Raw genomic sequence first — 13,426 nt, 5'->3', positions numbered from 1 at the left:
AATATTTTCAGCTAGTTTTAGGGGTGTATTCAATTAAGATTTTGAGAGAGTTTTAGGAAATTAATAATTTCAAGAGTATTCAATTATGAATTTAAAAGATTTTATAAAAATCTTGGTGTATTCAATTGAGATTCTTAAAGACTTCTTACAATTCTCTATAAATTTGGGTGTATTCAATCATAACTTTTTGAAAGCCTCTAAAAGCTTAGGTGTATTGAAAAAGGAACTGGATTTGAACGGATTTGTGATTTGGTGGATTTTGAAGGATTTCAAGGTGATATGTATAAATACCAAAGAGCTTGGCAAATCTCACCTTAACCCTAGAAACTTCGAGAGATTTTGAGCGTGCTGCTCTCTCCTCTAGAGAGCGTCTTCCCCGGTCTCTGTCCAACACCCTCTCTCTCTGCAATTTGGGTTTCTTGTCGTTTCGAATTCTTTGCGAAGGTACAATCTTTCTTCCTCTACAACTTTTCCCATTGTTTCGAATATTGTAAGCTCATACGCAGCGGCAGTCTTGTTGTTCTTCGTCTACTTCGACTCTAGGGTCTCCTTGTTGTGTAATATTGCTTTCGTGCTCGTTTATGGTATAGGATTATGGGTTTTGTTTCTATTTTTTTGGGGTTTTTTTTCAGCAATTTGTTTATTTTTAGGGGTTTATTTGGTTGGCATTGTTTATGTTCTACGGGTTTTTTTTTCAGCAATTTGTTTATCTTTTAGTCTTTTTTTATAGTCATTTATGCTTTTTAATAATATGTCAATATGTTGCTTAAAAAGCTTTTTTATAGTCATTTGTATATCTTCAAAAATTAACATTGTGAACTTCTTTGTGATAGGGTCCCAACCAAATCCAGAACTGTATCTAAAAAGCTGGCAAATTGATTGAAATCGACCCTTCAATGTTTTCTTACGTGTAACGACCCATCCCCAAATTTTAAGGTTTTAATAATTTTAATTTTTGAATTTATGAAAATGCCCTTCAAAACAAATACATTGACTTTTGTTGACTGCCTTGTTGTGTCATGTAAGATTCGTTTTCTTCGCGTATCCTCATAATACTTGTTGCTACGAGCGCGTGAGCGCAAACGAAACGTAATTTGGAGTTATAACGAAGGAGTTATTAACAAACGAAGTTGGGGACAAAATAGTAAATTGATTAATTTCTAGAAGGCTCCAGATTTTTGGAGCAAAATCTGGAAAGCCACTTGTGTGGCTCAGATTGAATAAATGAAGAAACAGATGGTTGGGAGAAGAAATAAAGGAGAGAAAGGAGGGGTAAGACACCCATTCAAAAGAGGAGAGAGAAGAGAGTGACCAATGGGAGAGGAGAGAGAGGAGAGAAATGAGAGAAATGAGAGAAGAGGAGAAGGAGAGGAACCCGTCGGGTTCCCTTAAGGGAAATTGTGAGATTTCATGTGTGATTTCTAGTGACTGGCATGCATATACAATTCAAAATTTATATACGAAAGCAACGGAAGCATGTTATCAAATAATATCAAAGCTATAGTCATGCAAATCCCCTTCAAGATGCATAGGTTTATGTAAGATGCATCAAAAACAATTTATTGAAGAACAAAGTGTAGGAGTAGTTTTATACCTCTTGATCTAGACTTTAGACCAAGGATGGACCACCTCCAAGCCCTTTGTTGTTGGAACTCCTTGAGCCTAGCCTCCCTCCTTGCCTCCTCCACTTTGTTAGAATGAGTGCTCCTTGGTTCTCCTAAAGTCTCCAAAGTTGAAGACCTCTAAAGATCCTCACCCACTAGAGTAGTGAGAAGGATGAAAGAATAACCAAAAGGGTGAGAAGATGATTAGCTAAACCCCCCTTTGGTGGCCGGCCCTTTGAGTGTTGAGAGAGATATTTTCTTTTTCTCTTTTGTTGTTTTAACACTTCAAAAAACCCTAATGAAACTTTGTGCTATAAAGTTCCTTTTATAACCAAAAAGAAACAAGTCAACATTTGACTCTCTCTCTCCCTCCTTTGGCCGGCCCCTTTAGTGTTGTTTGGGCTTTGGGCTTTTATTATTTCAAGTCATCCTATGCTTGAATAAAAGCCCAATGGGTTTAGGCCCAATTAGACCCGAACTTTTCTTTAAGCCCAAAATGATCTTTTATCGCTTTTATGATTTCTTTAGACATTCTAATTAATCACAACACTTAATTAATCCAATTAATTATTTCCATCATCCATTAGTTACTCACTACAAGAGTGTATTGGTGAACAATCATTTTAGGTTCTAATTAGCAAGGCAGTGAGGTAATTGGCACCAATCCAATTGATTATTTTTAATCTAATCACTTAGTGAATTAAAACTTACTTTTAATTCACCTTCTTCTTTGACGATTACATTTAATCATCTAGAAGAACTCACAAGTCATGAGTGACATCTAACCATATATCATGGCTACCCAATTTAATGTAGAATTTGTTCGGAGAACCTATTCAGTTGGAATTACAATGTAATTCGATCATTCTCTAAAACAATACTCTCAATCACATTACTAGGGTATGGATATATTATGTCAAACCCCTAATGTGATTATTCCTTCTTATATGATTCATTTGAGTCGTATAGGAACGCTTTCCTTTATTACGCTCGATACTTCGGCCGAAGATTCCCGAATCATATCTTAGAGTATTCATCCTCTCTTAACGAGGATTAGAGATTCCTTGTTGCGCATTCACTTGCCTCCATGACTAAGTGGCTTAACCCCAACTATGCCGTGGACACCCGCGGATGGAGTGACTTTGACATAATCAAGGATCAAGTACCTAACCACAAGACAATTATGATGCCTCAGGTCAAATGACTACTTACATTATTCCAACCATTAGAGTTACTTGCTTGACATGTGAGTAGACCTCCATGCAAGTACTTTCGTTCGATTGTGTTCAGTGAACTCATTCCCTTAATGAGCACCTACATACCTGTCTTAGTGTCACTACACAAATGGGACGAGACTTTCCATCCTTCCAATTGAAGCGGACATAGTATGTACCGGTCTATGCATTGTCAGTATCCCTCCGACAATCCTATGACCAGGAACCTTTTGGACATGATGGTTATGTGAAGAAGATCTCTGTAGTCTAACATCATTAGATTACTTCTTCCATCAATCCATTGTCCATGGATTCACTATTTAGGACATATATCGTGTGTTGAGATAGTCCTAATTAGTATCTTTGCCATTTGATGTACAAGAATCATCTATACATCCATTCATTGTCCTAAAAGGTTTCTTCCAAAGATTGACTTTCAGGGCATATTTCCAACATTCCCCTTGACTTGTACCCGACCCAGCGGCATCCATGCTTTCCGATGCCATTCAGGCGATTTTTCCGGTGAATCACGTCCTACCTCCACTACCAAACATCTACCTGACCTCCCCTCGTTCATTTCCACATAAAATCCACCTAGATTGACCACGTTTTGAGGAAGAACGAAACCCGTGGGTTCTGAAGGTGTCACGGCAGAGATCCGCCCGTCGTGAAAGCATCATCGACCATTACCACCATTAAACCACTCACTTTGAACCCAGAAACAAAGCCCAAAAATTTTTGGGGGCGTCGGAGTTTGAATTAAAGCACACCCTTTATAGGGTTTCTGACACGTTTGGGTGAAATTGAGGCTTTTTCTAGCCAAAGTGGCCTTAGTCACAGGTATAAAAGTTATTCCTCTCATTGAGGTCTTCATTTCTGTGAATTTTGAGAATTTTTAGAAATAGTTAATTTTTCCAGTGAGTCGGGCGGCCGACTGTCGTGTACGGCGACGCGTGGCAGCGGTGCGTGGATCGAGGCATCCCCTGACCTTTCTAGGCTAAATTTGATTCTCCAATTCCATACGTGAAGTCCGATCGACGAATTTCCGTCGTTTGATCCTAGTTCCATTAAGGTCCACCACTTGGTTATTATACCAATCGACGATCCGACCGTTGGATCGTCACCAAACTTTGATACGTTATAGTATGTAATATTTGAGGATATTAGAAACTTTCGGATTAGGAATTCGATTTATGGATCTTCCCGAATAGGATATGTAAGTTATGTGTTCTATTGATAAGAATTACAAGACGTGATTTGATAATTGTTTTAAGCACCAATGGTTCATGACGCCTTGATATTCGTGCTAGGGAGTTGTAGCATGGATCTCAGGTGAGTGGGTCTTTTTCCTTTTTATAGTATATATATATATATATATATATATATATACACACTTTACGATTTTCCAAAAATGTTTTAAACTGATTATGCATAGCATGCCATGATTTAAATGTGTTATGGTTAAATATTGTATTGTGATCAGATTTGTGGTTATGCCAAATGATCCTACAGAGGTGCATGTAAGTTCAGGTGAGTTATTATGTGATTGAAATGGTTGAATTATGTGAGCATGCATATATTCATTTAGAGTTCATCATTCCTGCACCCCGGTGTTAGTGTCTTCACCTCGAGCCAAGGCACAGCCTTCACGTGATTGTTCACCTCCCGCACTGCATGCTCGCCTTGGATCCAAGTTTGGTGCTAACCTGTTGTACATGTCACATTAGGCGACTCCGACTCGTAGGTGACCCGTGCATAGCACTAGTTTCACGTGATCGTACCACTTGAGCGTATATATTTACACCCAGCCTGTCGTATAGGTCACACTAGGTGACTCCGACTCATGTGCTAGCATAGACTGATGAGCAATAGGTCCAGTCATACAGGTCACATCAGGTGACTTCGACTGGCATGTTAATTTAGACTGATCTCACACCTGGCTTACATTTATTATTACTGAGATATTATGGCATGGCATGCTTCTATTTTTTACAACACCCGTGCATTCATTTTTCCTACCTATGTAGTATTATTTTTTTGAAACTATACGGGTTTTACGACGAGGGGTTATAACGCTTTCAAACTGTTTTTATTAAAACTTTATTTTCAGGCTCACTCACCCTTGTTTTTCGCCCCTCCAGGTTTTAGTAGCAGAGTTTTCATACCGACGAGGATTATTAGCAAATCTTGGGGTAGACGATTACCATCGATGGTATATTTCTCACCCTATTTTACTATACTATACTTATGCTCTGTCATCACGTGTGAAATGGGTTCATACCCGCTCACTGCGCACTCTTATACTTAGGCACTTTTAGGTTTAAATTTATTCACATTTTCCACATCAATACACTTTATGGCTTCGTCACCTTCTAGGTGTCCGGCCAACACAGCTCGATTCGGAGTCTTATTGGACATCTCGGGTCGGGGTATGTCAATTTGGTATCAGAGCATAAGTTGGGCAGTATTGCGTTCATCACACATGTGATGTAAGCATTCTTGGTTCTTGAGCCTAATATTCGAATCTTGCTACCTCGTCGAATATGAAAAATATGTTAGCTTTATTAAGGATGAAAGTGTAAATATCTCTTCAAGAGATAAAACTTAGAGACTAAGTAATTGTTATAGTTTGCTAGGACAGTGAGTAACTAGTATTTGTTAGGAGAATTTGTTAGGCTTGTCTTACATGTATATATACTCAAAATGTAATATTATTGAGGTCAAGTAAATGAAAATACATTTTCTAATATGGTATCACCGCCTTTTTTGGTCTAACGACCGCCTCTCTTTTTCGATCCCAACTGTTCCGCTTCCCGTTCTGATCTTCTTCCCCGATTTTCCTTCTTACTAATTACTAACCTTCAAGCCCTAGCCATGGCGACTAGTGCATCTTCGTCCTTTGATGCAGATTCTCATCACTCTTCTTCGGCTACTCTAAGCCCAAATTCCTCCGCCTCTTCTGCAATTACATCAATCACGATTCAGAATATTGGATCTCTGGTCCCGATTAAGCTCACTACTACGAATTATCTGACATGAAGTGCTCTTTTTACTCTGATCTTCCTTCGGTATAATCTCACTGGTTTGATCGATGGATCCATGGCGACACCACCTAAATTTCTTCTTGATGTCTCCGGAAATCGTACTACAACATTGAATCCGGACTTTGTGACTTGGTTCGAGAATGATCAGAACATTCTCATCTGGTTAAATTCAACACTCTCGGAGTCTCTCATTCCCTACACCGTTGCTCGTGAGCTTTGGGCTAAATTGGAATCACGTCTTGCCACCGCCTCTCAGTCGCATATTCATGAGCTCCGATCTCGTCTTCGCAATCTTTCCAAAGGTGAATCCACGGCTGCTCAATATCTTCAGAAAATTGAAGAGATTGTTGATGCACTTGCCAGTGCCGGCGCACCGGTTGATGATTCTAATCTAATCTTTATCACTCTGCATGGCCTACCTCCTGAATTTGATTCGTTTGTTGATGCGATACAATTCCACCTTGGATCTACAACGATTGATGAACTTCATGGCCTCTTGATCAGTAAAGAAATTCAACTTAATAGTCGTAAGAAATTGTCATATGCGACACCTTTTCAGGCTTATTCATCATCTGCTGGTATTCTACCTACACCGCCCAAGCATTCACTGCCCAGAATTTCTCCAATTCCACAACTAACAGCCGTGGTGTGGATCAAAATTCAAGGAATTACTCTTACAATCGAGGTAACTTTCGTTCAAGTAACAATAACAATCAGCGGCAGAATTCATATCGCACCAATCAGAGGTAAAACTATAATAATAATCGTGGAGGTCGACACAATTTTCAATTTTCTGGCAAGAAAGTTCCTTGTCAAATCTGTCGACAATTTGATCATGAAGCTTGGGACTGTCCTCATCGTATGAATGCAAATTATAGTGTGAAATCATCTCCCTCTGCAATGGTGGCGAACACTTCTACTTCTGCTCCTACTTGGATTGTAGACTCAGGGGCTACATCTCACATGACCAACTCTTATGGCAATCTTCAGAATCCAGAAGCCTATACCTGACCTGAACAAGTTTATATTGGCGATGGAAAAGGTTTATCCATATCTCATTCTGGCTCTTCTATTTTGCCTACTGCACATTATAATTTTCAATTACAAAATGTGCTTCATGTTCCTGATCTTAAGCATAATCTACTTTCTGCAAACAAATTTTTTATTGACAATTGGTGCTCAATGCATCTTTATCCTTTTCACTTCACTGTGAAGGATCTTTCTTTGGGGATGACGCTTTTTAAAGGTCCCTATTCATCTCATGCTTTGCATCCCAAGGCTTTGACTGCAACTGTTAAAGCTTCCAATAACGTGTGGCATCAACGGTTGGGCCACCCCTCTGTGAAGATTTTGCATAAATTGGCTACAAACTCTTGAATCTCAATTTCAAATAGTAGAAATAAATCTTTTTGCTCAGATTGTGCATTAGGCAAGTGTTCTAGACTTCCTTTTGTATCTACTCTTTGCACTACGAGTAAACCTCTAGAACTTGTTCACACAGATGTTTGGGGGCCAACACCTGTGTCTTCTCTTAATGGTTCTAGATACTATGTACTTTTTGTGGATGATTACACCAAGTACACTTGGTTTTTCCCTTTGAAATACAAATCTGAGGTATTCTCTGTGTTTGTTCAATTCAAGAATCTTGTTGAAAACTCTCTGTGTACTAAACTCATTGCTCTAAGATCTGATGCTGGAGGTGAATTCATGAGTACTTCTTTCTCTCAGTTTTTAGTTGATAATGGCATTCAACATCAACTCAGTTGTCCTCATACACCTGAGCAGAATGGGTGTGCAGAAAGGAAACATAGACACTTAGTTGAAACTGCAAGGACTTTGTTGGCAGCTTTTAGTGTTCCTCATTTCTATTGGGTTGATGCATTTGCAACTGCAATTTATCTAATCAATCGATTACCTACTGCATACAAATCTTCACCTTGGGAGTTATTATTTCACAAATTTCCCAATTACAATACTCTTCGAGTGTTTGGCTGTGCTTGTTTCCCTTGGTTACAACCATATTCTCCTTCAAAGCTACATCCAAAGAGCAAGTTATGTGTTTTCTTGGGTTATAGTCTGCATCATAAATGATATAAATGTCTTGACCCTGTGACCAAGAGAATTTACATATCTCGGCATGTTCTATTTGATGAAACTAGGTTCCCCTTTCAACATCCTTTAGTCCCTGCTCCTACCACATCTCATCCCTCTCATTCTCAACAAATCTCATCCTCTCTCACATTTACCACTTCCATTTCCCCTCCTTCTTCTTTATCCATTCCTGCTATACCACCACCTTCCCCTACACCCTCTGCCTTATCAAGATCTTAGCAACCTTCTTCCCTCTCCACAGAGTTACAAGTTTTCTCACCTCCTAATCCACCCTTACCACCTCCCTTACCTTCATCTAATCATCACCACATGCAAACACGGTCCAAGTCTGGGATATTCAAACCCAGGGCACTCACAGTCACAAAGCATCCACTTTCAGCTCATGTATCTTCTGATTATACTCCTCACACCTACCTGCAAGCATCAAAACATCATCACTGGCGCAAAGCAATGCAAGAAGAATACAATGCTCTTCTCAGCACAGGTACATGGTCTTTAGTCCCATCCATATCATCTCAAAATATTGTAGGCTGCAAGTGGGTATTCAGAATAAAAAGAAAACCAGATGGGTCTATTGATAGATACAAGGCCCGATTAGTTGCTAAAGGCTACAATCAACAAAAGGGCTTAGACTATTCTGAGACCTTTAGTCCAGTGGCCAAACTAGTTACCATCCGCACACTTCTCACTCTTGCTTGTCAATTTGATTGGTTTCTCAACCAACTTGATGTTAGCAATGCTTTTCTGCATGGTACACTTACAGAATTTGTGTTTATGCAACAACCTCATGGCTTTGAGGATGCAACCAAGCCAAATCATGTTTGTCACCTTCACAAGTCTCTCTATGGTTTGAAACAAGCTCCTCGAGCTTGGTATGACAAATTGCATGGTGCTCTGGTTTCCTTGGGGTTTACTGGTTCCCAAAATGATCATTCCTTGTTCATTAAAAAGGATAACCATTTGGTATTCGTACTAGTCTATGTGGATGACATTTTAGTCACTGGACCCTCTTCTGCAGCATGTCAAACAGTGATCACCAAATTGAGTAGTTTGTTCCCTGTTAAAGACCTTGGTCCTTTGCATTATTTCTTAGGTATTGAAGTCAAGAGGTCATTATCTGGGATCTTTATTAATCAAACCAAATACATTCTTGATCTTCTGCAAAAGTCTCATATGGATGGAGCAAAACCCTGTGCAACACCCTTGAGTACAGACAAGCTTGATCATGACTCTCCACTTCTTAACAATCTTACTTAATACAGGTATTTGGTAAGTGCATTATAGTATCTCACCTGGACTCGCCTCGATTTGAGTTTTGTTGTTAATTTGGTTTGTTAGTACATGCATAGTCCTCGAGTCTCTCATCTTCAAGCTGTCAAAAGAATCCTTCGATACTTAAAAGGTACAATTGATATGGGGTTATGGTTTTCTAAAACTTCAGCTCCTTTGGACATTCAAGCATTCTCTGATGCTGATTGGGCAAGTTATCCTTTAGACGGGAGATCAACTGGTGGCTTTTGTATTTTTCTTGGCAGTTCTATTATCAGATGGAGTGCTAAAAAGTAACCAACAGTGGCAAGATCATCCACTGAAGTTGAATACCGGTCTCTTGCTCATACTGCCGCATAACTGTCCTGGATTTCTAAACTTTTAGATGATATTGGCTATTCTCTTCCTTGTATTCCTTAGCTGTGGTGTGATAATATCTCTGCCATTTCTCTGGCCAAGAATCCTATTTTTCATGCTCGCACAAAGCATGTCGAAATAGATTATCATTACATACGGGAGAAAGTGTTAGCCAACCAAGTTGCTGTCCGATTTGTGTGTTCACAAGATCAGGTTGCTGATATTTGTACCAAGCCTCTGTCCAAATCCAGATTTACACTTCTCAGACACAAACTCTCTCTTCGGCTACCTCAGTTTCGTTTGAGGGGGGATATTAAGGATGAAAGTGTAAATATCTCTTCAAGAGATAAAACTTAGAGACTAAGTAATTGTTACAGTTTGCTAGGACAGTGAGTAACTGTTAGTATTTGTTAGGACAATTTGTTAGGCTTGTCTTACATGTATATATACTCAAAATGTAATATTATTGAGGTCAAGTAAATGAAAATACATTTTCTAATAAGCTTTTCCTAAGTTTTGGGCAGTTTTGTCGACTTGTCGGCATTTTAGAAGGTCACTTTGGCTAATGCAGGGCTAATGTATCGTTAACGATGTATCACCAGGGAACTATAAATCAATCCCATCATTATTTTCATGCCATCATTATCAACCTTTTCGAGATAGGAAACTAGAACTGATTTTGATTCCTTGGTAGTACCTGTTAGCATACCATTTATTAGGATTCCTACGAAGTTTACTTCATCAAGATTCCAAAATTGTCTTGAGCGACAACCTTTTGTTAAAGTGGTAACACTCGACGAAAGAAACATATGGGGGACAATCACTTTTGGTCCCCGATAGTACTAATCTTCTTAAACGCACTAATTATCATTTCGGATATTCAAGAGAAAGATCGACTTCCATTTAAGCCCGTTCTAAAGTAGATTATTAGTAAATTCCTCTTTCTGGTTTTGGAACATCCTAACGAATACGAGTTTCCAAATTTCTTTTGGTGATGTACTCGTCATTTCGATGAGTATAGGCACCAAAGTATGAGTTTTTATACCTATGATTAGTATAAAATCTTCAAAGTAGTGAGTATTTCCCCTAGAATTATGGAACCCCCTCACAGGACCAGTTCCTTATCAGTTGTCCAAAACCACCCACCCGAGCGAGCTCTAGTCTGTAATCAGCCTATGGTTGCACTACTAATTGACGATATTGTCTGATATCCAGGAACTGTTAACCAGTATTCAAGCGGTATGATTTCTGATACCGGACACAGGTGCTGGTATCTGGGAGTGATACCTTTATACCAGAACGTCGGTTCACAGTTTCAAGGTAACAAATAATATCAAAATGTCATAAATCCGTTAATTAGCGCGTGACTAATAAACTGATTAAAAGTGACTGCTGGAGCCAAAGAAACTAAATCTCGGAAAGTTAGGAGCAAGCTTTGTATTAGGACAGTAAGCTCATAGTTGCTTTTACATTATCACCTATCTAGATAAACATAACATCTTTGACTAGCCACCATTTCAATCACTTCCACAGACAGACAGTAAAATCGAAGTACGAGTTAATTTCTCACTGTTAGAGTGAATTAAGTATCGAGAAAGCGGTGAAGACCTATTAGCACGTGGTGTAGTGAAAAGAAGTATTATGGTAAGTTTTGAGGACGTACATTTAGGTGTCATATTCCAAAGTCTTACCTGAGATATTATCATCGATCCACCTTCTCATACTACACTAGTTTCTTTGCATCTTTTCGAGCAACTCTTATTGTTTGGAAGAACTTAGTTACTAAAGCTTACCGATTAGGAATTTATTCAACCAAGCCCCTTAGCTAGGGAACTTCGAACCTTAGGATCATACCCAGATTTTACCAACTTCCTCGGGTGACGACTAAAAACTATTATCCCCTACTTCGAGATGATGATCTAGCCGACCCACCCTTTGTAACTCGAGTTTTCTTCCATAACCTGACGACTGCGTATTAGTCTTTTCAACGACTTTCTCATCTGCTTTGGCAGTGAGACCAAATTTCTCAAACATTAGTTTTGTTTAGATGGTACTTATCTCGGGAGACGTGATCTTCGCAGGCGATATTCTTTCATTTTTCCAAAAAGAGTTTAGAGGAAGAAGGTTGAAATTCTCACAAAATGTTGTGAGATTTCAGATATCCTTAATCTTGTTGAGTTTATCGACAATTGGTTAGCGATTTTGCGTTATAGTGTTTTTCCTCACTTATCGACCAAGGAAAGTTAGTTAAGCTTGAGGTGTTTTATTAGATAAAGTTTCTGACAACCGAACTATTGTTCTTACCTCACCATCGCTTTACATTTTCCGATGACGTGTCCCTTGGATATTTCAACTGTGTAAAGGCAGTATGATGGAGTATCGTTTACATTTGCCAACGGTAGAACCATTCAAAATGAGCCATCATATATATGACCTAGAGTCAACAGTTGTCATTTTCATCTAAAAACCGAATGGTACTTCTCTGTGGAGAAATATGTCCAAAATCTTTATTAACCTTAGAACTTCCCAATTTCACTTACTTTTGGAAAGAGTTAAGTTTCTGACAGCAACATTAGAAAAACTAAATCAACGTCTATGATTGCACTATCGTGGATCATCCTGGTTGTGCAAACGTAATTATTAAGCACTGTAGTAAAAGTTGTTTCTACCCCTAAACATTTTCAGTCTTCCTTATCCTATTCCAGTTGAAGTTCACGAGTATCGATATAATGTTACCTCTAACCCATCAAGAAATTGTTTGAATGGTTATAATCACTTTTTGTATCCAAATGCAAATGGGAAATATCACCATAAGCTCATGGTACGAGGTATCTTGTACATGTGGATATTATGATGATGTTTCGATGTTTATAGATCGATTTGACAAGTCAACCCATTTTTCATTGGTCCAAAAGGACTACATTTTAGACCACTTGGTAAAATTACCCATTCTTGACTTTATCGAATTTTCTGGCATTTTGATCATCATCTTTTCTGACTATGACTCCATATTCACTCATTTGTGTTGGAAAGACATTCTAGTCAACTTTGGGTACGTGTTTACTCTACTGCGGTTCGTATTATTCCGAAGATAGGTAGACTGTTAAGAAGAATTGCTTGGATATTGAAATCTAATTGTGATCATTAATTCTTCAATCACCCGTCAAATACTTCGTCAAATAGATTGTTACCATTGGTGATTGAATATTCCGGAAGTTGTTTTTGTAGTGTGATGGCAGGCAATCAATCTAGATATCTTGAACTTTAAATTTGATGAACTTGTTTTGACTCTCAAATTCTTGAGTGTTCTTTTAACCTTTTCAACATGGTTTTTCGCTCAATCAGTGAGGAATTCACAATAAATCAACTCGGCGGATGCGTGCGCCAGTTTCATATCAATGCTAACAGGAACCATTGGAGTATAATCTTCTTGCGAGTTTACCAAACTTACCAAAAAGAATTCCAAGCGGCTTTGAGGATTGAGCAGTATTTCAACATGGTTTTGGTGAAGGTATGAGTGTAGGTTTGGAGTTTGGCGATTATAGCATAAATTTCTATATGGAGCTCAAGACTGCAACTGTCATTCGATTAATGTCGTCAGAGATATGATTTCTCTAATTCAAACTTTCATATTTTGTACCCTTTGATTTGGAGCACGACCCTAGTGGATAGGCATGAAGGAAATGTTTTACGATATGTGTTCGTCTCTACGCATCTTTCTGCTACTTCATTCCAGGATCTTATTGTTGTAGGAACGTGGACATCGAAACACTTCTAGCAGCTAGATTGGTGTGCTCGGGGATAGTACGCCATCGCTATTGAGGCA

Source organism: Malus domestica, chromosome 09, assembly GCF_042453785.1.
Source record: "Malus domestica chromosome 09, GDT2T_hap1".
Taxonomy (NCBI): domain Eukaryota; kingdom Viridiplantae; phylum Streptophyta; class Magnoliopsida; order Rosales; family Rosaceae; genus Malus; species Malus domestica.
Note: the sequence above shows the minus strand (reverse complement) of the source record.